The following is a 25251-nucleotide window of genomic DNA, read 5'->3' as shown; positions in this document are numbered from 1 at the left end:
ATACAGTTGAAGTCGGAAGTTTACATATACTTAGGTAGGAGTCATTAAAACTGGTTTTTCAACCACTCCACAAATTTCTTGTTAACAAACTAAAGTGTTGGCAAGTCAGTTAGGACATCTACTTGTGCATGACAAGTCAGTTTTCCAACAATTGTTTACAGACAGATTATTTAACTTATAATTCACTGTATCACAATTCCGGTGGGTCAGAAGTTTACATACACTAAGTTCACTGTGCCTTTAAACAGCTTGGAAAATTCAATGTATATGCTTTAGAAGCTTCTGATAGGCTAATTGACATAATTTGAGTCAATTGGAGGTGTACCTGTGGATGTATTTCAAGGCCTATCTTCAAACTCAGTGCCTCTTTGCTTTACATCATGGGAAAATCTAAAGAAATCAGCCAAGACCTCAGAAAAAAAATTGTAGCCTGGTTCATCCTTGTGAGTAATTTTCAAATGCCTGAAGGTACCACATTCATCTGTATAAACAACAGTACAGTTGTACAACAGTTGTACAACAGTATAAACACCATGGGACCATGCAGCTGTCCTACCGTTCAGGAAGGAGACACGTTCTGTCTCCTAGAGATGAACGTACTGTGGTGCAAAAATTGCAAATCAATCCCGGAACAACAGCAAAGGACCTTGTGACGATGCTGGAGGAAACAGGTACACAAGTATCTATATCCACAATAAAACAAGTCCTATATCGACATAACCTGAAAGGCTGCTCAGCAAGGAAGAAGCCACTGCTCCAAAGCCACCATAAAAAAAGCCAGACTATGGTTTGCAACTGCACATGGGGACAAATATCGTACTTTTGGGAGAAATGTCCTCTGGTCTGATGAAACAAAAATAGAACTGTTTGACCATAATGACCATCGTTATGTTTGGAGGGGGAGCCTTGCAAGCCGAAGAACACCATCCCAACTGTGAAACACGGCGGTGGCAGCATCCTGTTGTGTGGGTGCTTTGCTGCAGGAGGGACTGGTGCACTTCACAAAATAGATGGCACCATGAGGAAAGAAATGTATGTGGATATATTGAAGCAACATCTCAAGACATCAGTCAGGAAGTTAAAGCTTGGCCGGAAATGCGTCTTCCAAATGGACAATGACCCCACGCATACTTCCAAAGTTGTGGGAAAATGGCTTAATGACAACCAAGTCAAGGTATTGGATTTGGCAATCACAAAGCCCTGACCTCAGTCTTATAGAAAATGTGTGTGCAGAACTGATAAAGCGTGTGCGAGCAAGGAGGCCTAAAACCTGACTCAGTTACACCACCTCTGCCAGGAGGAATAGTTCAAAATCCACCCAACTTATTGTGGGAAGCTTGTGGAAGGATACTTGAAAAATGTGACCCAAGTTAAACCATTTAAAGTCAATGCTACCAAATTCTAATTGAATGTATGTAAGCTTCTGACCCACTGGGAATGTGGTGAAAGAAATAAAAGCTGAAATAAATAATTATTTCTACTATGACATTTCACATTCTTAAAATACAGCGGTGATCCTAACTGCCCTAAAACAGGGAATATTTACTAGGATTAAATGTCATAAATTCTGAAAAACTGAGTTTTTAAATGTATTTGGCTAAGGTGTATGTAAACTTCCGACTTCAACTGTACATGTAAATGAAGTATTATGTATATTTCTTTTATACATTGATCTTCATGGTATTTTGTAATTGTATTTTGTCATTTTTGCCCATTCCTGCACCTGTACACAATCAAAAGCACTCTGAAAAGGAAATACAGATGTAGGATCTTAATTTGAGCTAGTTTGCAACAGCACAAAAATAATCCTGCAGTAACAATAATTTTGAATTATTTTGTGGATTATAATTGTCATTTTTTAAAGGGGTCGATCATTTTTTGTTCTGGCAAATCTAGTCTAACATTTTAAAGTGGATTTTAAATCATTTTAAAATATTGACTACATTCAAGTCTGCATCTCCTGCCGTGCAGGAAAATTCTCAACAACGAAAGAGTGATCAAATTAAGTTACAGAGCGACACAAGGCAACAAACACTTTGGCTAGAATGATGACTACACATGTTGCATGATGATTTATAAGTGATGTCCTTCACTGCGTCACACACATATGCTTATGCATGCATTCACAAACGAAACCACAGTGCAGGTGCCCTACTAATAAACATATCATTTACTCCGTCTAAGAGACTAGGGGCTCTATCCAATCTGTATCGCTGAAGTGTTACAGATTGCACAATAGAAATGTAAAGGTCATTTCCAATTAACACATGACTGCAGTCTCCGCTCACAATGGAAACGGTGCCTTTTAAATATCAATCATACTGTAACGCTGAACTTCTGCAATCCAAATTGAATAGAGCTTTGGGTCTCGGTAATTGGCTTTGTAATAAACCCATGCGTATTATGTTATGGATCATTGACTTATGAAAATGACCGACCTGCTAAAAGAAATCTATACCATGATGTTAGGTTTTGAACTATCAAAGACAATCTACCTTCTGCTGGGTCTCAGAGTCTCAAAAGAAATCTCTCGTTTGAATAGTAAAAGAGTCCCTTTGATGAATAACCAGTTAGGGTGGTAGCAGGGAGCATGATGGGCATGGGTGGCTAATATCTCTCCCTACACAACTAGCACTAATAGAAACTCCCTTTTCTATTCTTCAGTGGACTCTAAACAATTATTGGGTGAACTTTAGCACATTGACAACTGGGAGGTAACCAGAGGATATGCTACTGGAGGCTGTTAGCCAAAGGCTGGCGTGAGCTACAAGTCAAACACATGAGGAGGTATGCTTTGTGCTCTGTCCTAATGCCAAGGTGTGCGTGCTTTGGTTAGGCTGTTCTACACACGCAATAGAATGACTAGACGCGGCAAAAGCAACCACTGTGCCAACACTCCATTCTAATCCTACCGGTCCGACTACTGATACCACTATTAAAATAACATAAATACTACGACAACAACAATTACTACCACTTCTACTACTTCTACTATTACAACTGTTGCTAATACTGCTATAACAGCAACAACCACCCAAGCTTCTGTAAAATACTTTGCTTGTCTTATGAAGGATGTTTTTTTTGTGATGCATTTTCCTATGAATACTCCCTTTGTTAAAGCGACATTACAGATATCATGACAGTGAATCCTATTCCTACTAATTGAACACTACTTCAATGCATTGGTCCCACAGCTAACTACTTTTCAATGTGTGTGTGTGTGTGTGTGTGTGTGTGTGTGTGTGTGTGTGTGTGTGTGTGTGTGTGTGTGTGTGTGTGTGTGTGTGTGTGTGTGTGTGTGTGTGTGTGTGTGTGTGTGTGTGTGTGTGTGTGTGTGTGTGTGTGTGTGTGTGTGTGTGTGTGTGTGTGTGTGTGTGTGTGTGTGTGTGTGTGTGTGTGTGTGTGTGTGTGTGTGTGTGTGTGTGTGTGTGTGTGTGTGTGTGTGTGTGTGTGTGTGTGTGTGTGTGTGTGTGTGTGTGTGTGTGTGTGTGTGTGTGTGTGTGTGTGTGTGTGTGTGTGTGTGTGTGTGTGTGTGTGTGATGGACAGACACTGGAGGATGGGTTCACTAGTGATGGCTATGTGGTGACCAGGGCCGGACAGGGCTAGACCCAGGCCAGTCAGGGTGAGGGTCCAAACCAGGACAGTGCTTTGTGTTCACTGATACTCTAACACACATGTACACACATGATGGGCATGAGCGCCAGATGCACACTCGCGCACACATCTCACTCACTCTCCGCCTGGATAACTAGCATTTGGACAGACCAAGAGATGGATGGAAAGAGAAAGACAGGTAGGAGAAAGAGAGAAATAATTGAGTGTTCCCAAGCTGATTAAGTGAGAGAGGGTAAAACAGAAAGAATAAAGATAGTGAGTAAGAAAGCGTCAGAAAGAGAGAGTGATAGACAGAGAGAGAGAGAGACGGAACGAGACATGGGAGAGATAGAGGCACATTTCCTGCTTATATTTAACTCACCCGAGCATGAGACAAAGCCACTTCCTGTGTCTGAAACAGCCGTCATGCTTCACTTCCCCCACTTTGGAAGGCAGCACTTTGTACCCCTGACAAAAATACAAATGCAGGTCAACAAATGGCATTATTTTCATTGTCTAACCTTCAGTCAAAGTCCAAATGCCGTTGTCTGCAATTCATCATTTCAAACCAAACAAAGTCATGCCGAGACAAACAATGAAAAATGAAACGTCATTTTCCACATCTACACGTTGTCATGCTGCCTTGCATGGTTATTGTTAGTAAAGAAAGACACCTATTGATATGGATGGTGACGTGCAACACCGTCATGGGAATATTAACTGTGTAATCAAGGTCTCAGGTTGTCATACAGGATGGCATGCTCTTAACTGCATCAAGGAAACCTTTGACGCAAATGCATGTAAAACATTTCCCATGTGCACACACTATAATGCTAATACAATGTTCTCTCTCTTGCAGGACAAATGTCAGAGCGGGCTGAGTCAACAGTGGGAATATCCTGCAGTATCGAGTGTGTTTGAGTGTCTGCATGTGGGTATGTGTTTGTGTCAGGTGTGCATGTGTGTATGCAATATGTGTGTGTGTGTGTGTGTGTGTGTGTGTGGGTGTGCACGTGTTCCATGCGTGCCTGAGTGCGGGTGTGTGTGAGGAGGATACATACTTGGATGTGTTTATTGACTCAACGCTCCTCTCAATGAATCATGTTGCCTGGATTCATGGGAGTAGACACAGGATCAACCAGCGCAGCAGCACTCCTTTAATTGGGACAAACGTGTACAGCCACACCACCACTACCTCAGAACACCACATACCTCATCAACCCAATGTTGCACAACAATCTCCTGATCAACAACAGTAGAAGGAATGTGGGCTTCAAAGAGCAGAAACCAAGGTGGCACCACCTGTATTGTATCAATTGCATTGTCAAGTTCCAACTATGAGAAATATTCTGGTCTGGGAAGACTGAGGGGATACTGAAAGGGTTATTAATACAGGGTGCAATAAATTGTCGTTAGCCTTTTACTGCAGTGTGTTAAATCAGGGTCACACAGAGTGTTTCTTTGCAGTCTTAAACTTTGAAACAAAGGTATACACCTCACACACATGGTTATGGTCTTGTAGAAAGAAGTCACTTGTACCATGTCAGATATCGAGTTTTGCATTTGCATCCCAATATTACACTTTATATACATCACAGAAGACTGAAATATAACAAATATATATATATTTGACATACTGTAGAAACCCCAGATTTTTGGCCAGTTTTTAAAATAATGTTTATTAATGATGAAATGATGAAAAATATTAATAAAATCCCCCCATGACATCACTAGGTCATTTGACTGCAGGAAAGGGCTACGTCTCTCTACTGAGGGTAATCAGCTGGCTGACTAATCATGTGGCTGTAGACATGTTGTTCAGACGCACCTACAGCATCTGTAGGCAGCATAGGGAAAGTTATTGTGCATATCGACTTGCCGGCAGATTCATCACTCACATAAGGGAAAGTAAATCCAACTGTTCGGAGCCTATCAAAATCAATCACCAGCCAATACACAGACACATACACACACACACACACACACACAAAGACATACTGTACACACACATACTAGGGCATAGATTCAATCAGATCAGGAGTTAACTGATGATATCCAGCAGCCGCATAGTGTCTGTTGTTTTTGGAGTTGTCGGAGGTGTAACTGTGTTAGAGCTATCAAATCTTTGAACAGCTGCTAGTGTGGTCATTGTCACAAAGTCACACCGGTCCCACTCGTGTAGGAAGTTCAGAACCAGAAACGCAACATGCACAATTTCAACGGTTTTACTGATTCACAGTTCATAGAAGGAAATCAGTACATTTAAATACATTAAGTAGGCCCAAATCTATGGATTTCACATGAATGGGCAGGTCGCACAGCCATGGATGGGCCTGGGAGGGCGTAGGCCCACCCACGTGGGAGCCAGCCCCAGCCAATCAGAACAAGTTTTTCCCCGCAAAAGAGCTTTATTACAGACAGAAATACTCCTCACTTTCATCAGCTGTCCGGGTGGCTGGTCTTTGACGATCCCTATAGGTGAAGAAGCCAGATGTGGAGGTCCTGGGCTGGCATGGTGACACGTGGAGGCAGCTTGAAGTAGAGAAATTAACATTCCATTCTCTGGCAACAGCTCTGGTGGACATGCCAACAGCATGCCAATTTCATAGTCCCTCAAAACTTGAGACATCTTTGGCATTGTATTGTGTGACAAAACTGTATACTTTAGAGTGGCCTTTTATTGTACCCAGCACAAAGTGCACATGTGTAATGACCATGCTTCTTGATATGCCACTCATGTCGGGTGGATGGATTATCTTGGCAAAGGGGAAATGTTCACTAACAGGGATGGAACTAAATTTGTGCCCAGCATTTTTGAAAAATAAACTTTTTGTGCGAATGCAACAATTCTGGGATCTTTTATTTCAGCTCATGAATCATGGAACCAACACTTTACATGTGTGCGTTAATATTTTAATTCAGTGTAAAAAGAAAACACTTATATACAGTTGAAGTCAGGAGTTTACATACACCTTAGACAAATACATGTAAACGCAGTTTTTCACAATTCCTGACATTTAATCATAGTAAAAATTCCCTGTCTTAGGTCAGTTAGGATCAAGTTAGGATCAAGAACGTAAAAATATCAGAATAATACTAGAGATAATTATTTATTTGAGCTTTTATTTATTTCATCACATTTCCAGTGGGTCAGAAGTTTACACACACTCAATTAGTATTTGGTAGCATTGACTTTAAATTATTTAAATTGGGTCAAATGTTTCGGGTAGCGTTCCACAAGCTTCACACAATAAATTGGGTGAATTTTTGCCCATTCCTCCTGACAGAGCTGGTGTAACTGAGTCAGGTTTTAGGCTTCCTTGCTCGTACACGCTTTTCAGTTCTGCTCACAATTTTTTTTAGGATGACGTCAGGGCTTTGTGATGGCCACTCCAATACCTTGACTCTGTTGTGCTTAAGCCCTTTTCCACAACTTTGGAGGTATGCGTGGGGTCATTGTCCATTTGGAAGACCCATTTGCGACCAAGATTTAACTTCCAGACGGATGTCTTGAGATGTTGCTTCAATATATCCAGATAATTGTTCTTTCTCGTGATGCAATCTATTTTGTGAAGTGCACCAGTCCCTCCTGCAGCAAAGCACTCCCACACCATGATGCTGCCACCCCCGTGCTTCACAGTTGGAATGGTGTTCTTCGGCTTGCAAGGCTGCCCCTCCAAACATAACGATGGTCATTATGGCCAAACAGTTCCATTTTTGTTTCATCAGACCAGAGGACATTTCTCCAAAAAGTACGATCTTTGTCTCCATGTGCAGTTGCAAACCGTAGTCTGGCTTTTTTTATGGCGATTTTGGAGCAGTGGCTTCTTCCTTGCTGAGTGGCCTTTCAGGTTATGTCGATATAGGACTTGTTTTACTGTGGATACAGATACTTTTGTACCTGTTTCCGTCTTTTGCTGTTGTTCTGGGATTGATTTGCAATTTTCGCACCAAAGTATGTTCATCTCTAGGAGACAGAATGTGTCTTCTTCCTGAGCGGTATGACGGCTGCTTGGTCCCATGGTGTTTATACTTGCGTACTGTTGTTTTGTACAGATTAATGTGGTACCTTCGGGAGTTTAGAAATTACTCCCAAGGATGAATCAGACTTGTGGAGGTCTACAATTTTTTTTTCTGAGGTCTTGGCTGATTTCTTTTGATTTTCCCATGAGGTCAAGCAAAGAGGCACTGTGTTTGAAGGTAGGTCTTGAAATACATCCACAGGTACACCTCCAATTGACTCAAATGATGTCAATTAGCCTATCAGAAGTCATGACATTATTTTCTGGAATTTTCCAAGCTGTTTAAAGGCACAGTCAACTTAGTCTATATAAACTTCTGACCCCCTGGAATTGTGATACGGTGAATTATAAGCAAAATAATCTGTCATGCACAAAGTAAGTCTTAATTTGCCAAAACTATAGTTTGTTAACAAGACACTTGTGGAGTGGTTGCAAAACTAGTTTTAATGACTCCAACCTAAGTGTATGTAAACCTCCGACTTCAACTGTATAATCGAGGTGTAGATTACAACACACATTCAAACTTGATAAAAGGCTGCATGGGATCATTACTAATACAATTTGGCGAATCCAATGACAATATCCGCAATAGGTATAACGCATGGAGCTGATTGCTGATTTGACAGCTCCAACGCAGTTACACCTCGATCATCGCCTAAATAAAAACAATGAAACTGCTATGAGGTTGTCGGTTATCGCGGGTTAAGGCAGAACTAATTGGATCTAACCCTAGATCTAACCCACCATAGCATGAAAAGACATCAAGCCGGACAGGAACACACAGACAGTGGACAGTGACCAGGATGTTTTCTTTACATTATCTTTCCTCTGACCCCGTAACCCTCTCCTCCCTCCTCTCCCTAATCCTCCCTCCCTCCTCTGCACTGCCACAGGAAGTGAGTAGTGAGACGAGTTCTATGCGGGTCACGAAGCAGCACTTGTCACCCCTGGGTGACCCTGTGGGGAACACTTGAGTGTGCAGGCCAAAATGGCGGACAGACATGTGTTGCGGTACTTCAGTGCAGGCAGAGCCATGCTTCAGTCATGAGTGTGGAGTGGCTCAGTACTTGGAACTGTTTGGAAAAGGTGCATAGGAAGCAATAGTGGGACAGTCACCGGGAAATTGAAGTGACTCAATGAGACTTAATGAGTCTAAGACACACGCATTGCTCATTGATAAGTCTGAAAGATGATGAGTCATTTGTGTTGAGTAAACATAGCAACATGGGAAGGAAGATATGAAATTGGGGAACGCTGTGTGACCACTTTCATCTGTCCATAGACACACCCAAGCAACTGTCACACACACACACACACACACACACACACACACACACATACACTGCTTCCAGCTGCCATATCTGCAGGGGTTTGGCTGAGGCACTGCAACAGGAAGCAGTGCAACCTTGTGCAACTCCAATAAATCACTTCCTTAGCTAACTTCAGAGAAGCCAAGCAAAAACACATGTGGGAAAAGAATTGAATGCTCCACTTGCAGCTGAGAGAAGATACTAAAACAGTGGGACAAACACTTTAGCCACACCAGTTTATCAGCGCTAGGCTAGTCTCAGCGCGAGGTGAGGAGTCAGTTACTAATTTTAGCGGTGAGCTAATTTTACCAGAACTAAAATCAGCCAGGGAGGGCTTTCCTAATGGCTGTGAAAGACTGTGAGGAATTTCACACCTGCTCCTTTCACCACTGTTAGAGTACCGTAAGTATAGATGCTTTCAGGGCTGACAGTCCCTTCTGGGAGCTTTGCTAATGCTAATTTACCATCATTAGCGCTACTTTGAGTAAACAGCACAAGGTAAACAGGACATCTACAGGCTGCTTGCTACCTGATGGCTTTTGATGCAAGCAGCTAGAGCAGCATGACAATTATTTTGTGACTATGATAGGGTCTGAAATGCTAAAGCCAGTTATAGTAGCATAGGCAAAAATCAGTTGATGGCAGGGCCAGCTAAAATGTATCATAAAAGCATAGCCTACCGTATGCCCTACTGTAATCGATCGCACACAGTATACATGTGATTTCGCATTACAGACTAAATAGTCTTGTAGGCCAACTTAAATCCATGACTCTTGCATTGAGCATGTGACTCACATAGACCTACACATAATAAACCATAGGCCTAGAACTAATAAACTATGAGACTGGAACATAATGCCCTGATATAACAGGAATAATCACAATAAGCAGCCATAGCCTATATAACAGTGGTCACCAACCTTTCTTAGTCAAGATCACTTTGAGTCAAAATTCAAGCCAAGTGCAATTCTCTGCTGGGCACAGGAGATATCACTTTTTACCTTCATTTAACTAGATACGTCAGTTAAAAACAAATGTACGTTTATTTACAATGACAGCCTACCCCTGCCAAACACTAACCTGGACAGCGCTGTGCACCACCCTATGGGACTCCCAATCACCACCAGTTGTGATACAGCCTGGAATCCAACTAGGGACATTTTTTTTCACTTGCAAATGTATATGAAATACAGAAATATCACATTTACATAAGTATTCACACCCATGAGTCAATACTTTGTAGATACACCTCTGGCAGCAATTACAGCTGTCAGTCTTTCTGGGTGTAATGAATACTCAGTGAGAAAAAGGTGTAGATTCACCCACAGAGCGCGGCAGATGTTTATCAAGCCTTCGCAGAAGGGAGGAATCGTGGTCGCAGGCAGGCAACGGTCAAACACAGGTAGGCAGTCAAAAACAAACAATACCTCACAATCATACAAACAGAAAGAACTGAACTAAATAGGGAGCTGATGAGACCAGGTGAGAAACGAACACAGGTGAAATCAATGAATAAAAATGAAAGACAGGGCTACGTTCCAGAACACAAAGAAATAGGGCTACGTTCAAGAACACAAAGGAAAATAACACAAGGTTGGCTAAGGAAATAAAAGCAGAATCGTACACTGGGTAAGTCTCTAAGAGCTTTCCACACCTGGATTATGCAACATTTGCCCATAATTATTTTCAAAATTCTTCAAGCTATGTCAAATTGGTTGTTGATTCTTGCTATATATTTTCAAATAGATTTAAGTCAACACTGTAACTCGGCCACTCAGGAACATTCATTGTTTTCTTGGTAAGCAACTTCAGTTTAGATTTTGCCTTGTGTTTTAGGTTATTCTCCCAGTGTCTGGTGGAAAGCAGACTTATCCAGGTTTCCCGCTAGGATTTTGCCTGTGCTTAGCTCCATTATGTTTCTTTTTAGGCTGAAAAACTCCCCAGTCCTTAATGATTACAAGCATACCCATAACATGATGCAGCCACCACTATGTTTGAACATTTGGAGAGTGGTGCTCAGTACTGTGTTGTATTGTATTTTCCCCAAACACAAATCTTTGTATTCAGGACAAAAAGTTAATTGCTTTGCCAATGAGACTGGCTGAGATTTTTGCGCCCACCCAAGCCAACTCGTGCATACTCCCCTGGCCAGCCAGTCTAGTTGAAGTCAAGAACACATGCTAATTCTATGAAAGCTGACAAGTTTAACGCACAACAGTTATACATGCGGCTGTTCTGCTTGCCTGGCACTGAACCAATACAGCATTGGCCACAGGTTTATGCGCATAACGATTGTCACTGAATCTTACTGGCCCCTCCTCACATGAACTCAAAACAGCCCCTTTACTCAGTAGACCAATGTCATTAGCATACCATGAGCTCATACAGTAAGCACATAAGACTTCAAAATACAGTCCCCCGAACAGAAAGCCTGGCCTCCGACAGAGGTAGAGATAGGTATAATGAGGTCGCTCTACCATGTGCATGTTTCAGCTATTTGCAGTCGAAGGTACTACAGGGTGAGCAGAGTAATCTTATTCTCAACAGTGGGTGAGGCTTCTCACTGCAAAGGAAGATAGCCTCTTAAGTCTGCACTCTAATGACTAGGCAGCTTCAATAGGAAGACTGTATGTGTGTTTGTCAACTGTGGGTTGGATAGGGTGTGGTTATGTGAGGTAAATTAGGGTCCCCTGTGCACAGTCTGGTGTTTTTTTTGTAAGAGACTGTACGTATTGACTGTATGTATTGTGCTCCAATCCCGTACTCTTTGACACGGGATCTTATGTGTTGGAACATGTGAAACAATGTGTTTTTTTGGGCACTGTACAGAGTCAAAAGAACAAAACGTTTGCGGGGACAGTGAGCTCTTGTCATCCCCGTACTGGATTGTGCTCACAGCTGAAAGATTTCATCTGTAAGAGATGTAAAAACTACTATTAGAGAAAACTGTGTCCGATCTCCCAATGTGAGAATCTGGTTGGAAGGGTGCTCTTAGGAAGCAAAGGTCCATTTGCCAATACTTTAACAACTTTTTAAAAAAGACTAATACAAGAACTAAAGCATTTTAAACTGAATATTGGAGATGGACTGCATCTTTGAATCCAATCATAATGTGCTGTTACCACACTTGAAGCAAGATGTGCTACATGGCAGTTGGCTTTCTTGAAAAAAAAATGTACAGTGAGAGTTTTGAATACTATACCCTAAGGGTGTGTTTTGTTAACCCCCAGCCTTACCCATGTTCCTATGTTATTTTCCCAGTTTCGCTCCCAACCTCATCCTGCCTAACTTGTCTCTCTCTCTCTCCCTCATGTTCTGGAGGTGTGAGAACAGTCTTATCAACTTTCTCGGTTCCCACCCACCCACCCCTATGCCAGCTGAGCACCCTTGATTCACACACAACTCTCTCTCTCTCTCTCTCTCTCTCTCTCTCTCTCTCTCTCTCTCTCTCTCTCTCTCTCTCTCTCTCTCTCTCTCTCTCTCTCTCTCTCTCTCTCTCTGTCTCTCTGTTTGTGCGGCTATGTAAACCCTATTTCCTGAAAAAGCTGAAAATTCCCACAGAAAAAAAATCCCATAAACCAGGGAGACAGTCCCCTCCCTTTCTCCATTCCCACCAGCTCAAGGTCTCTCTCAAAGACTTGTGCAAAGAGACAGGATTATCCCAAAAGGAGCTGGGAACAAAAATGGGAAGCTGTCCGATGAGAACTAACTGAAATATATACACACAGCCTTGCACATATTAACCATCTACTGAACAATCTAAGGACAGTTTGTTTTAACACAATATACAACAGGATGTTTTTGGATTGGATTTTTAAATACAAGTGCCAAAAGTGCAATAAGAGAGGATATTCAGACCTCAATAGGGTTCAATAGAAATCCATTTGAAAGTGAGTATCTTTCCCAGGAGCTCAATTTAGTTTTCAACGGCTACATACAGTAACCCTACTTCTTCCCCTGAGCACGGCAGTTAACCCCCAACAACAACTGCTTCCCGGGCGCCGATGGTGTGAATGTCGATTAAGGCAGCCCCCTTGCACCTCTCTGATTCAGAGGGGTTGGGTTAAACGCGGAAGACACATTGCAGTTGAATGCATTCAGTTGTACAACTGACTAGGTATCCCCCCCTTTCCTTTGCCTAATTATCTTCCCTAAGGGGGGCAGGGGAGGGAGTTTGACGTGCACATGTAGTGGGTAAAGGAGTAAACCCCCTCTCATCTGCCATGTCATGCTCTCATCTCAGTGGGAATGTGCATGTCTGCTGACCAGCACATGACTGGCACAAGCCCAGGGTAGAGGTCCACTAGCATCAATGAGCACTTGATTGATGAGTTTGCCTGAGGACATTGATATCATGTGGAGATAGAACCATGTCTGGTATTGTAAATCAATGTAAGTAATTATAATCGAGTTAGAATCTTCAAAAACCAATGGGGGTATATTTGAAGTGGTAATGGCCAATGAGCAGCTGGAAAACTCACAGATTGTCGCTTTAAGACAGTGTTTAACAAGTGAAGTTCCACTGCAGTTCTCACAAACCAATTAAGGCTCTAGCAGTGGGAGGAAGATGTAAACAAGCTCCTCTGTCCACTCCAGCTCTGTCTAAGCTATCTGTCTCTCTCCAGGCATATGGTCTAGAGAGCCAGGGGGTGAGGGGAGAGAAGGGCTGCAAGCCAACGGGGCCTCATTTCCTAGAAAACCAACTTCGGTGTAAAAGCACTGAGGGAATGACCTTTTTCACTGGAACAGGCTGAGATGGAACAGGCTAAATTATACTTTGTCTTACGATATTCAAATATCACGCATGAGACGAGATACATAAGATGTTAAGATGCTTTCGTGGCATGGGAAGTCATCGATTTTGGTACGCACAGTGTTGATTAGATAAAAAGTCATCTCTGTTAACCCAGAAGTAAAATCTCATGTAATTTGGTCAGCTGTGGGATTATGCGTGATAGAAATTGAGAGTTCCAGCAAAAACAGTCTCCACCCTCGCAAAAGGAATCTCTCAGCCAAAGCAGATTGTCTGGGTCTACACGCAGAATCTGCCCATGGGAGATGAGATAAAAAGGCATTATGATTTCAAGCAGTGCAAAATATGCAAATATGTTTGTTTTACTCTGCATTCCATGCATTGTATGGCGCATATTCCCCCAGACAGCATTCCAGCAAGTCTATTCAATCAATTTTCACAATGAAATAATAACTACTAAAATAAGATTAACTGTTTGATTTAGTCGCATAAAACAATTACCGATCTCAGTTTGTAGTCTATTGTCCTCATTACAGATACAGCATTTTGCATTGTGCCCCATTTTGCATATTTTTCCCAGAAAGCCATTAGTCAGTGGGTTCGGCTCATACCACGTAGTCACTCCTAGGGGGGGGGGGAGGGGGACAGGTCTGTGAGCGGAAGTGACCACTGCTCATATGACAAAGGGGTATTGTGCAGAGCTGCCGGTGAAAACAGTGGGTAAGACGTTGGGAATGTCCAGGCAGAGCCTTCGCATCACAGGGACAATATACAAATATAAAACATCGGGGGCCAAGGGAGGGAGAGGGAAAAAAAGAAGAGAGAAAGAATAGAATAGAATCTTAGGTTAGGCTACTCGTCCCGCAGAAAGGTGACCTCCTCTCTCATTGTCTCTCCTCATCCTGCAGGAAGATGGGGCTCTCTCAGTTCTCAGGGTTCCCGCTGCACCGTCACAAAGAGTCACAAAGAGAGGAAGAAAGAAAAAAAAAAGACAGCATGGTCCCGGTGTTGCAGTAATGGCTGCCAGTGGGTGATGAATGGCAGTATTTACTGTATAGGTCAGGTTCACACCAATAGAAATACACTGACACTGATGCACTTCATCTATCCACATGTGTTCACGTGGATAACCTACAATAACAACAGGGGGAAAGGCTGCCTAGTGCACATCCTGCCTGCCGCGATGAGCAATGGAAACAAAATCAATTGCCTGCAGCTAGCATTTAGCTCGCATAGAGTCATACAGGAGAAGATGGACGGCTTTAGCGAGGTAAATGCCATCCACTTTCCATGCAGCCTGGGGATGTGCTGCACCCAAAGGAAAGTTCAGTGGAGGGGAGAAAGGGAGAAGGGGGCACGAGTCCACTGGGATACTATGTGGTGTGTCCCCCACCCCAGGGGACTTATATAACCCCTGATGACCCAATGAGGATATCAAGCACCAGGGGTCACATGACATACTTCTGCAGAGAGAGAGATGACCATTCTGTTACAATGAGAATGGCGTGACTGATTGGGGATAGAAATAGGTGACGAGCTGCAACAACAGAACTGATTGGAAGACATTTGTTAGCAGCAGACATTTGTTCACCTTACCTTACGCAAATAGAAAATGTGCAATGTTTATGATTATATAGAAGTGACTACAGTCACCTCCAAAAGTATTGAAGTACTGAGCTATACGGGAAGATGATATTATTTCATACCAATTACTCAGATCATTTTTATTCTCTCAAAAAGATAGGTGTACAAATGATTGGCACACCAAAAGATTCTTATAAATGAAATCTAACACAATTAAATCTGCATGACCTTTTTTTAAGTTCATCTCCGCTTAGGGAACTGTATTGTCGCCTTCCATGGCTTCCTGTTTCAGTGGGCTATAAAAAGAAGGTAAAAATGCATGTAAAATCCCTTTGTCATCCATCATGGGAAAAGGCAAAGGACTCGCAAACGAAAAGAGACACGGTTCTTGACCTACATAAATCAAGCAATGGGTACAAAAAATAGCGTGTTTAAAAAAAAAAAATCCACTTACCACTAGTGGGGCAACAATTAAGAAGTTTAAAACCACTGGAACAGAGGTAAACTGGCTTGCTATTAGATGCAAGTGTATCTTGTCACCACACAGTGAGGAAGATGGTTCGGGAGGCAAGGAGAAATTTCAAAGGCCAAAGTTGAAGAATTACAGAACTTGGTTGATTCTTCGGGTCACCAAGTCTCCAAATCTACACCAAATCTACACCAAATCTACACCATGCCAACAGGCTCTTTGGAAGGGTTGCCATTATTGAGAGCAAGCAACAAATGTAAACGCCTGGAGTTTGCTGAACTGCATTGCCACCTGGATTAGAACCAGTGACAGGACAATAGTTACCTTTGACCAAACACACCAGTGGTGGGTTTGGAATGGATGAAAGGATGCGTGTGCAGAAAAGAACCCGCCTCCCTACTGTGAAAATGGTGGTGGATCTTTGACGATGGGCTGTTTTGCTTGCACTGGTCTGGGGCCCTTGTTAAGGTCAACGGCATAATGAACTCCACCAAGTGCAAGGACATTTTAGCCAATAACCTTGTTGCCTCTACCAGGAGGAAGAAACTTGGCTGCAAGTGGATCTTCCAGCAAGATAAAAACTCCAAGCACACAAAATGCAGAAAGACATGGTTAATTGACCAAAAAAATCAAAATTTTGTAATGACCATCTCAGTCTCCGGACTAGAACCCCATTGAAAACCTATGGTTTGAATTGAAGAGGGCCGTCCATCAGCGCAGACCGAAGGATATTAAGGATCTGGAAAGATTATGTATGTAGAAATGGTCTAAGGTCCCATTCAATGTCTTCTCCGATCTCAATTTTTTCTTTTCAAAAAGGCTCAGTGCCCTTATCCTCGCAAGGAAAGGGTGCAGTCCCGGACTATTGAAAACAGGGGTGCCAATCATTTTTACACTTTATTACTTGTTAAAAAATATCTATTTCTCTGAGCCATTGTATTAGTATCTAAAATAAAACAAAATGTTCAATATTTGCCGTCCATACAATATAGTTCAGAATTAGTAGTATTCATACAGTCTTTTTTCTCATCTTTATTCAAGGGTGCCAATCATTTTGGAGGTGACTGTACATGACAGACCCCCTACTATACAGTGTGAGTCCAAAGTTCTAGTCAGAGCAACTGTGAGGATAGACAAAAACAGTTCCACTTGGTTTGCAGTGGCCTTAAAGAACATGACCAATTGAGTGAGGAGTCGAATAACAGATCACTCTTAATTGTCATTCTCTCTGTAGGTTTCTCGTCTGCAATGAGGATGCACACCTTATTTCAAACAGGCAACAAAGTCATATACCTGTCCATTATCAACAAGGCATTCTGTGGTCGAAACGACTCATTTGGGCATCACGACTCCCACTTCAATACTGTGCAGTGTGCATCACGATTTCGTGGGTACCATGCACCTAGACCACACGTAAAACACAGGAGAGCACTGTGTAGCCTACAGCAAATTCAAAACTAAAACGTTTTGTTTTACCATAAGAATTTGGCATAATCAAGTTGTTGCAACCTCTTGTTCTAGCAAGAATATATCACTGCTTACCAACATGGTTGTATTTTGCTCAAACAATAATCGATTAAATCACTATATTTTATTATAGGGTATTAAGCAAACCAATTAGATTTGTCCACCATGCTGATTTATCTAATTCCTTTCTCAAATAGTCCTAGACCATTCCGAGTATTAAATGTAGAATTACTTATGTAACAATAGTCTAGACAATCTGTTAATACCTCATCTTTAATGAAAGAGAGACTTTCATGTTGACAACTTGTGGCTCATCATTTTCACGTGACGCCTGCAAACAGTCCTAAATTGTCTTAAACAAAATATCCGAATGGCTTTATTAAAAATCCAATATATTGTTATAGTTTGTCCCAGATAAGAAACACAGCCGCTCCCCCAGGCAATTGTGACCGTTTTTGGTCTCGCCAGACCAGCTGGCACCTCATTTGCTGCTCGGTGCCCTAGCTCTGTAGAGTTGGACAGACAGATGGGTGAGTTGTGCAAAACGGCGTCAGCACAGAGCACAGCAGCCGCGGATTTTCCCAGGACAATCAAGTCGACGGTGCTTCTGCAGCTGCTGCCATAAGGACTTGCCCTAGTGTGCGTTTGAGATTTTCCCATCCTCTGTCGGTCTGTAATTACAGTACAACCATTTCACTGGGTGTGCACACATTTACAGTGAATGAAAAACAGCAGCATGTGCAGGCCTATAATAGTGTAATTTGCATGGATAGCTTCATCTTTGTAATGCTTTGTAAAGCGAGCAGTCCATATCAAACCAAATTATTGTGGACAAATTCCAAACATATCACATGTTCTTATCACACATAGTAACTGGCCTTTGATAAGGGTAGGGCAGGCTATACATATCAATCCATTCCAACCAAATACGTTTTTGACTGGAGTTTTAATGAGAAATTCCCCAGAAAGGTCCCCATTAAAAGTTGGTAACCTATCCAAACTTAACCTCTTGTCTCGATAACTAACGCAAAACTACTGTTAACTAATGCATTGACTATGTTTGACTAGGAAAGAGCAGCCTAACTTTTTGCCTAAGGTCTTGCAGCATCCAGACAACTTCAAGCAGTAAGCTGTCCTGAAAAGAGCACATCGCTTCCTTTCCCAGCACACAAACAACCTCATGCAGGGAGGAGCTGTCCTCAAAGCAACACAAGCCCTGTTTGAACACTTGAATCCGTTCTTCCTTGGCGTGTCACTGATCTGTACAAAATCGGGATAAGTGAAAGTAAAGTTGAAGAGAGGATCCATGCTTTTAAGTAATCTAAGACAGACTCCCATTCGAGAGTGGGGGGAAAACAAGTTGAAAATCTAACCATCAACCGTCACTAGCCCAGAAGACCGTCAAGGCCAGCCAGGCAGTTAAAGGAGCGAAGAAACTGAGCTCTGCCCACTGACGCTTGGCTGCAACACTGTGCTTTGCATGCCTATGTGCACACATGATCTAGCTGGACTGTTTATAAACGGTCACAAGGTCTCTCTGGTGCTTATAGCTAACATTAATTTAGCCGAGGTCCTGCAGTTTGACATTAATGTCACTCATCTAGGTTAAGTGATTTGAACTTTATTACGTGTTGGTTGCATAAAGTATTGGCTACTCTAAGAGCCAAAGAGCAGGGGGAGAGCCTGACAGGCTTCCTGCAGGCAATAAATGATTTGCGGTCATCGTTAAGTGAAAGGACTACATAAGGGCCCTGCTACTGTATTACCAAGCACTCCCCTTACAAAAGGACTGTCAAGGGCAGGCAGACGTCGGTAATCCAGATCAGAGTCCAAAGGTACAGAACGGCAGGCAGGGTCAGGGCAGGCAGAGGTAAATAATCCAGTGTGATGTGACAAGGTACAGAACGGCAGGCATGCTCAGAGTCAGGGCAGGCAGAATGGTCAAAACCGGGAGAACTAGAAACAGACCGGCGCAAGGGGTAAAACACTGGTAGGCTTGACAAACAAAATGAACTGGCAACAGACAAACAGAGAACACATGTATAAATACACTGGGGATAATGGGGAAGATGTGCAGCACCTTGAGGGGGTGGAAACAAGCACAAAGACAGGTGAAACAGATCAGGTTGTCACGTGTGCTCCCTCTCCTGCCTCTAGGTCATCAGGCTGCTCCTTAGGGCGCACACCTGTCACCAGCGTTACACGCATAATGACACTCAGCTGGACTCCATCACCTCCTTGATTACCTGCCCTTTTATGTCACTCCCTTTGGTTTCTTCCCCAGTCATTTTTCCTGTTTTATGTCGGTGCGCTGTTTGTGTTTCTTGTTTGTTTATTTATTAATTAAATGTTTACACTCCCTGAACTTGCTTCCCGACTCTCAGCGTACATCGTTACAGAACGACAACTCAACAAGGGGAAACAGTTGAAGTCGGAAGTTGACATACACTTAGGTTGGAGTCATTAAATCTTGTTTTTCAACCACTCCACAAATTTCTTGTTAAGAAACTATATTTTTGTCAAGTTGGTTAGGACATCTACTTTGTGCATGACACAAGTAATTTTTCCAGCAATTGTTTACAGATAGATTATTTCACTTATAATTTACAGTATCTCAATTCCAGTGGGTCAGAAGTTCACATACACTAAGTTGACTGACTTTAAAGAGCTTGGAAAATCCAGAAAATGATGTCATGGCTTTAGAAGCTTCTGATAGGCTAATTGACATAATTTGAATCAATTGGAGGTGTACCTGTGGATGTATTTCAAGGCCTACCTTCAAACTCAGTGCCTCAGCCAAGACCTCAGAAAAAAATTGTAGACCTCCACAAGTCTGGTTCATCCTTGGGAGCAATTTCCAAATGCCTGAAGGTACCACGTTCATCTGTACAAACAATAGTATGCAAGTATAAACACCATGGGACCATGAAGCCGTCTTACCGCTCAGGAAGGAGACACGTTCTGTCTCCTAGAGATGAACGTACTTTGGTGCGAAAAGTGCAAATCAATCCCAGAACAACAGCAAAGGACCCTGTGAAGATGCTGGAGGAAACAGGTACAAAAGTATCTATATCCACAGTAAAACGAGTCCTATATCGACATAACCTGAAAGGCTGCTCAGCAAGGAAGAAGACGCTGCTACAAAACCGCCATAAAAAACGGTTTGCATCTGCAAATGGGGACAAAGATCTTACTTTTTGGAGAAATGTCCTCTGATCTGATGAAACAAAAATAGAACTGTTTGGCCATAATGGCCATCGTTATGTTTGGAGGACAAATAGGGAGGCTTGCAAGCTGAAGAACACCATCCCAACCGTGAAGCATGGGGGTGGCATCATCATGTTGTGGTGGTGCTTTACTGCAGGAGGGACTGGTGCACTTCACAAAATAGATGGCCGCATGAGGATCGAAAATTATGTGGATATATTGAACCAACATCACAAGACATCAGTCAGGAAGTTAAAGCTTGATTGCAAATGGGTCTTCCAAATGGGCAATGACCCCAATCATACTTCCAAAGTTGTGGCATAATGGCTTAATGACAACAAAGTCAAGGTATTGGAGTGGCCATCACAAAGCTCTGACCTCACTCCTATAGAAAATGTGGGGGCAGAATTGAAAAAGCATGTGCGAGCAAGGAGGCCTAAAACCTGACTCAGTTACACCAGCTCTGTCAGGAGGAATGCGCCAAAATTCACCCAACTTATTGTGGGAAGGTTGTGGAAATCTACCCCAAACGTTTGACCCAATTCAAACAATTTATAAGCAATGCTACCAAATACTAATTGAGTGTATGTAAACTTCTGACCCACTGGGAATGTGATGAAAGAAATAAAAGCTGAAATAAATCTCTACTCTCTACTATTATTCTGACATTTTGCATTCTTAAAATAAAGTGGTTATCCTAACTGACCTAAGACAGTGAATGTTTACTAGGCTTAAATGTCAGGAATTGTGAAAAACTGAGTTTAAATGTATTTTGCCAAGGTGTATGTACATTTCCGACTTCAACTGTACATGCAGGTTTAGGATAGGAAAGGGGGAAACGGGAAAATACGTGTGGTCGGGGGCCAAATAAGCTCCTTCCACTGTCACTTTTTAATTTGTCTTCTCTGTTCTTGTGAGCTGGATGTTGAGTAGCATAAAAAGAGAGGGAGAGGGGGAAACACAGAGAGAGAGAGAGAGAAGGAGAGAGAGATTGAAGGAGCGAGCGAGACAGACAGAGAGAACAGGAAAGATGACACGTGGAAACATATCGCCCTGACCCCACATTTCGACCCGCGTGAAACAATTTGCCCCTTTGAAGTGTCCTCTTGTGTCCCTTTTTGCATTTCTGCACAGTGAAACAATGAACGTTTTGAACCTTGCTATCTGTCATCTCTCTCTCTCTCTCTCTCTCTCTCTTTATCTCTAGATTCGAACACAGGACTTTTAGTTGAAGCGAAACTGATTAAGCTACTTACGAAAGACTCTGTTTGTTCCTTATTATCGTGCATTCTGCAATGAAACATTTAAATTAAGAATTAAGTCTAGGTGTGTTTTGGATTCCCAGGATCTAGACACAGCTGTGCACAGAGTTTCACTTCTTTTTTTCACACAAGTGTTTAGTGTTAACTTTCCATTGCCTTGATACCTGGAGTACAGTTGTGATATGCTACAAAAACGGAGTATAAAATGCTAAAATTCTCCTCTCCGACTGACACGTTCTCTTTGCAGAGTGAGAGTTCAGTATATGCAATATAGGGTGATCTTGGGTACATCAGGCCATGTACAAAAAAAAGACCCATTATACCAGACCACAGAACATTGGATCTGCCCAGGAACTGTTTAAACAGTGAAAAATAACTTCCATCAGCCACAGCCTAAGCCTGCACTGTCTGTAACCGGTAGTGGAACTTTCTCTCAGCCCTCTTTCGCTCTTTACCCCCCCACCCCCCTTTATCTGCACGCTCTCTTTCTCTTTCCTTTCCCGGCTGCTCTCTCCCTCCCTTCCTATCCTATCCTCGCCTGGCCAAGCCCTCCCTCTTCCCAAGCTTGTAAATAAGCTCCAGAATCACCCGGGGACATTCTGTCCTTCTGCTCCAGCCTCATGCCTCCACTCACAGCACACTGGGGTTAAAAGGCGCCAGCAGTCAGTCACGAGGGCAGGTAGATGCCAACACCACACACACACACACACACACACACACACACACACCCTCACTCCTTCATCTGTTCCCTCCTTCACCGTCCTCAACGTCTTGTGTGTGTTCCTTTGAGAAAGCTCAAGAGAGCTGTGCATTATTTAAAGGAAGGCGTGATGTATTTCTGGTCTGCAGCGTGCAGATCACATGACTCTGCAGCACACTTGCAATGACTCACATACAAAGACATAACAGTACACAATATGAATTGCATGAACACGTGCAACATGCATGGACACACAGACTTATTTATCATGCATACGATGCACACTCCACAGGAGTGCACACAAATGCATAGCTCACTCCTTCCATACAGACTCCATACAGTAGCTACTTGTTGATAGTTGATTGTGGACTTCAGGTAGCACAGGAAGGGACACGCCCCGATCTACATTAACGGGACTGCAGAGAGTCAGCAGTAGTATTAAGTTAATCGGCGTCCACACCACCGAGGACCTGACATGGACCAACAACACCACCACTCTTGTCAAGAGAGTGCAACAGCGCCTCTACTTCCTAAGGCGTCTGAAGAAATTTGGCATGCCAACCTGATTGCTCTCCAAAGACTACTAATGCACCATCGAGAGCGTCCTAACCGGTTGCATCTCAGCCTGGCACAGGAATTTCTCCGTCCACGACCGCAAGGACTACCTGACATGATGACTCCTTGCTGTCCCCAGTCCACCTGGCCATGCTGCTGCTCCAGTTTCAACTGTTCTGCCTTATTATTATTCGACCATGCTGGTCATTTATGAACATTTGAACATCTTGGCCATGTTCTGTTATAATCTCCACCCGGCACAGCCAGAAGATGACTGGCCACCCCACATATGCTCTCTCTAATTCTCTCTTTCTTTCTCTCTCTCGGAGGACCTGAGCCCTAGGACCATGCCCCAGGACTACCTGACATGATGACTCCTTGCTGTCCTCAGTCCACCTGACTGTGCTGCTGCTCCAGTTTCAACTGTTCTGCCTTATTATTATTCGACCATGCTGGTCATTTATGAACATTTGAACATCTTGGCCATGTTCTGTTATAATCTCCACCCGGCACAGACAGAAGAGGACTGGCCACCCCACATAGCCTGGTTCCTCTCTAGGTTTCTTCCTAGGTTTTGGCCTTTCTAGGGAGTTTTTCCTTGCCACCGTGCTTCTACACCTGCATTGCTTGCTGTTTGGGGTTTTAGGCTGGGTTTCTGTACAGCACTTTGAGATATCAGCTGATGTACGAAGGGCTATATAAATACATTTGATTTGATTTGAAGGCCCGCCAGCGGGTGGTGAAGACAGCCCAGTACATCACTGGGGCCTTGTTCCCACCCATCCAGGACAACTACTTCAACCAGTGCATGAGGAACCAACAACACACCCCAGCCACGAGCTGTTCTCTCCCTTAACGTTGGGCAGACGGTATCGGAGCATGAGGTATAATACCAACAGGCCCAGAGACCGTTTCTAACTACAAGCCGTCAGTCTGCTTAACACTTGAACTGGTCTGACCACCTGCACTGACCATGCACTAACTCACTCACTCACTCACTCACTCACTCACTCACTCACTCACTCACTCACTCACTCACTCACACAGCTGCTACCAGACTCTTCTTGACTGTTGCTAATACTGCACAATTTAAACACTTGCCCCCCCTCTTTTATTTCCTGGAAAACAGGAGTATTTGCACAGATTTGTGAAATCCCTGTTTACATCAAGTCAAGTAGAAAAGCAGTGCGTTATGACAACTGTTTACTCTGCTTTGTGAATAGTGGTTTCCAACAAATTATTGAATAGTGTGTTTTATCCTTCTGTGGAAAAACACAAATACGACAATACTGGCTGCATTCACTGCTTTTACTGGCGGAGTAGAAAATAGCTGTCCATAGTGCAGCAATAGAGAAAGGAAATATTGTTGCCAACTTACTAATACAGGTCTGTGGCTACGCTATAAATCACTGGCCTGTCAGGCAGCTTCAACACATACTTTATGGGCCAGGGGTACTCCTCCAGACGTCTAGAATGTAAACACAGGTGGAAGAATAAGCCACCCCCAAAAATATGGTATTGTTTAAGTTTTGGATCAACAAAGCGGTAGCCTAAGTGGTCAATCAAATGTCTTTCTGCACATTTTGACATTGTGCATTGTGTTACGGGGAGAAAGAAAGGGAGAGAGAAAGAGGGGGAGAAAGGAGGATAACAAAAGCAATAGCCAATTCGAGCCCAACTAAAACCAGGGTATCAACAAGAGAGAGGGCAAAAACACCCAGCGATTGTGTCACACTCACTGAGATGTTATTGTGTTGGCAGTATGACGGAATGAGTGAGAAGGCATTGCACTGTGTAAATTCCCCTTATTACCAAGACCACAGGGTGGAGGAAGACTAATAACATCATGTTTATAAAAAAAAAAACATGTTGATGAGATACGTTTCAAACAGCTCATTTCAGGACAACAGCCAAAGGGTCCTTCAAGCGACAGTCTGTTCTGTTGTTACACATGAGAACAACTTGTCCTTTAGGGTTTTTCGAGGTACCGTTCTAGTGTCGGAGCTATTTCAAGTAGGAACTTTTGCCATCTCTAGTCTCAGTGTCTCTCGTTAACTCTGCATGCACAATGCACACAGAGTTACAGACACCTCAAGCCATAGATAAGACAAAATATGCAGACAATTCCTCGCTTGTGTGAAGTCAGTGAGGGTGATTGCAATGGAATGCAGAGCAAAAGAATAACAGAAAATTCCAATACGGTAGTTTAAGCTTCCAGAGATATGCGCTCAATGCATTACTACTGCACTACCAATGCATTACAGCAGTTAAGTTGGGGCGGCAGGTAGCCTACTGGTTTCGAGCGTTGGGCCAGTAACCGAAAGGTT

The sequence above is a fragment of the Oncorhynchus keta genome, chromosome 1 (genome assembly GCF_023373465.1).
Source record: "Oncorhynchus keta strain PuntledgeMale-10-30-2019 chromosome 1, Oket_V2, whole genome shotgun sequence".
NCBI lineage: Eukaryota > Metazoa > Chordata > Actinopteri > Salmoniformes > Salmonidae > Oncorhynchus > Oncorhynchus keta.
This window is presented reverse-complemented; position numbering follows the sequence as displayed.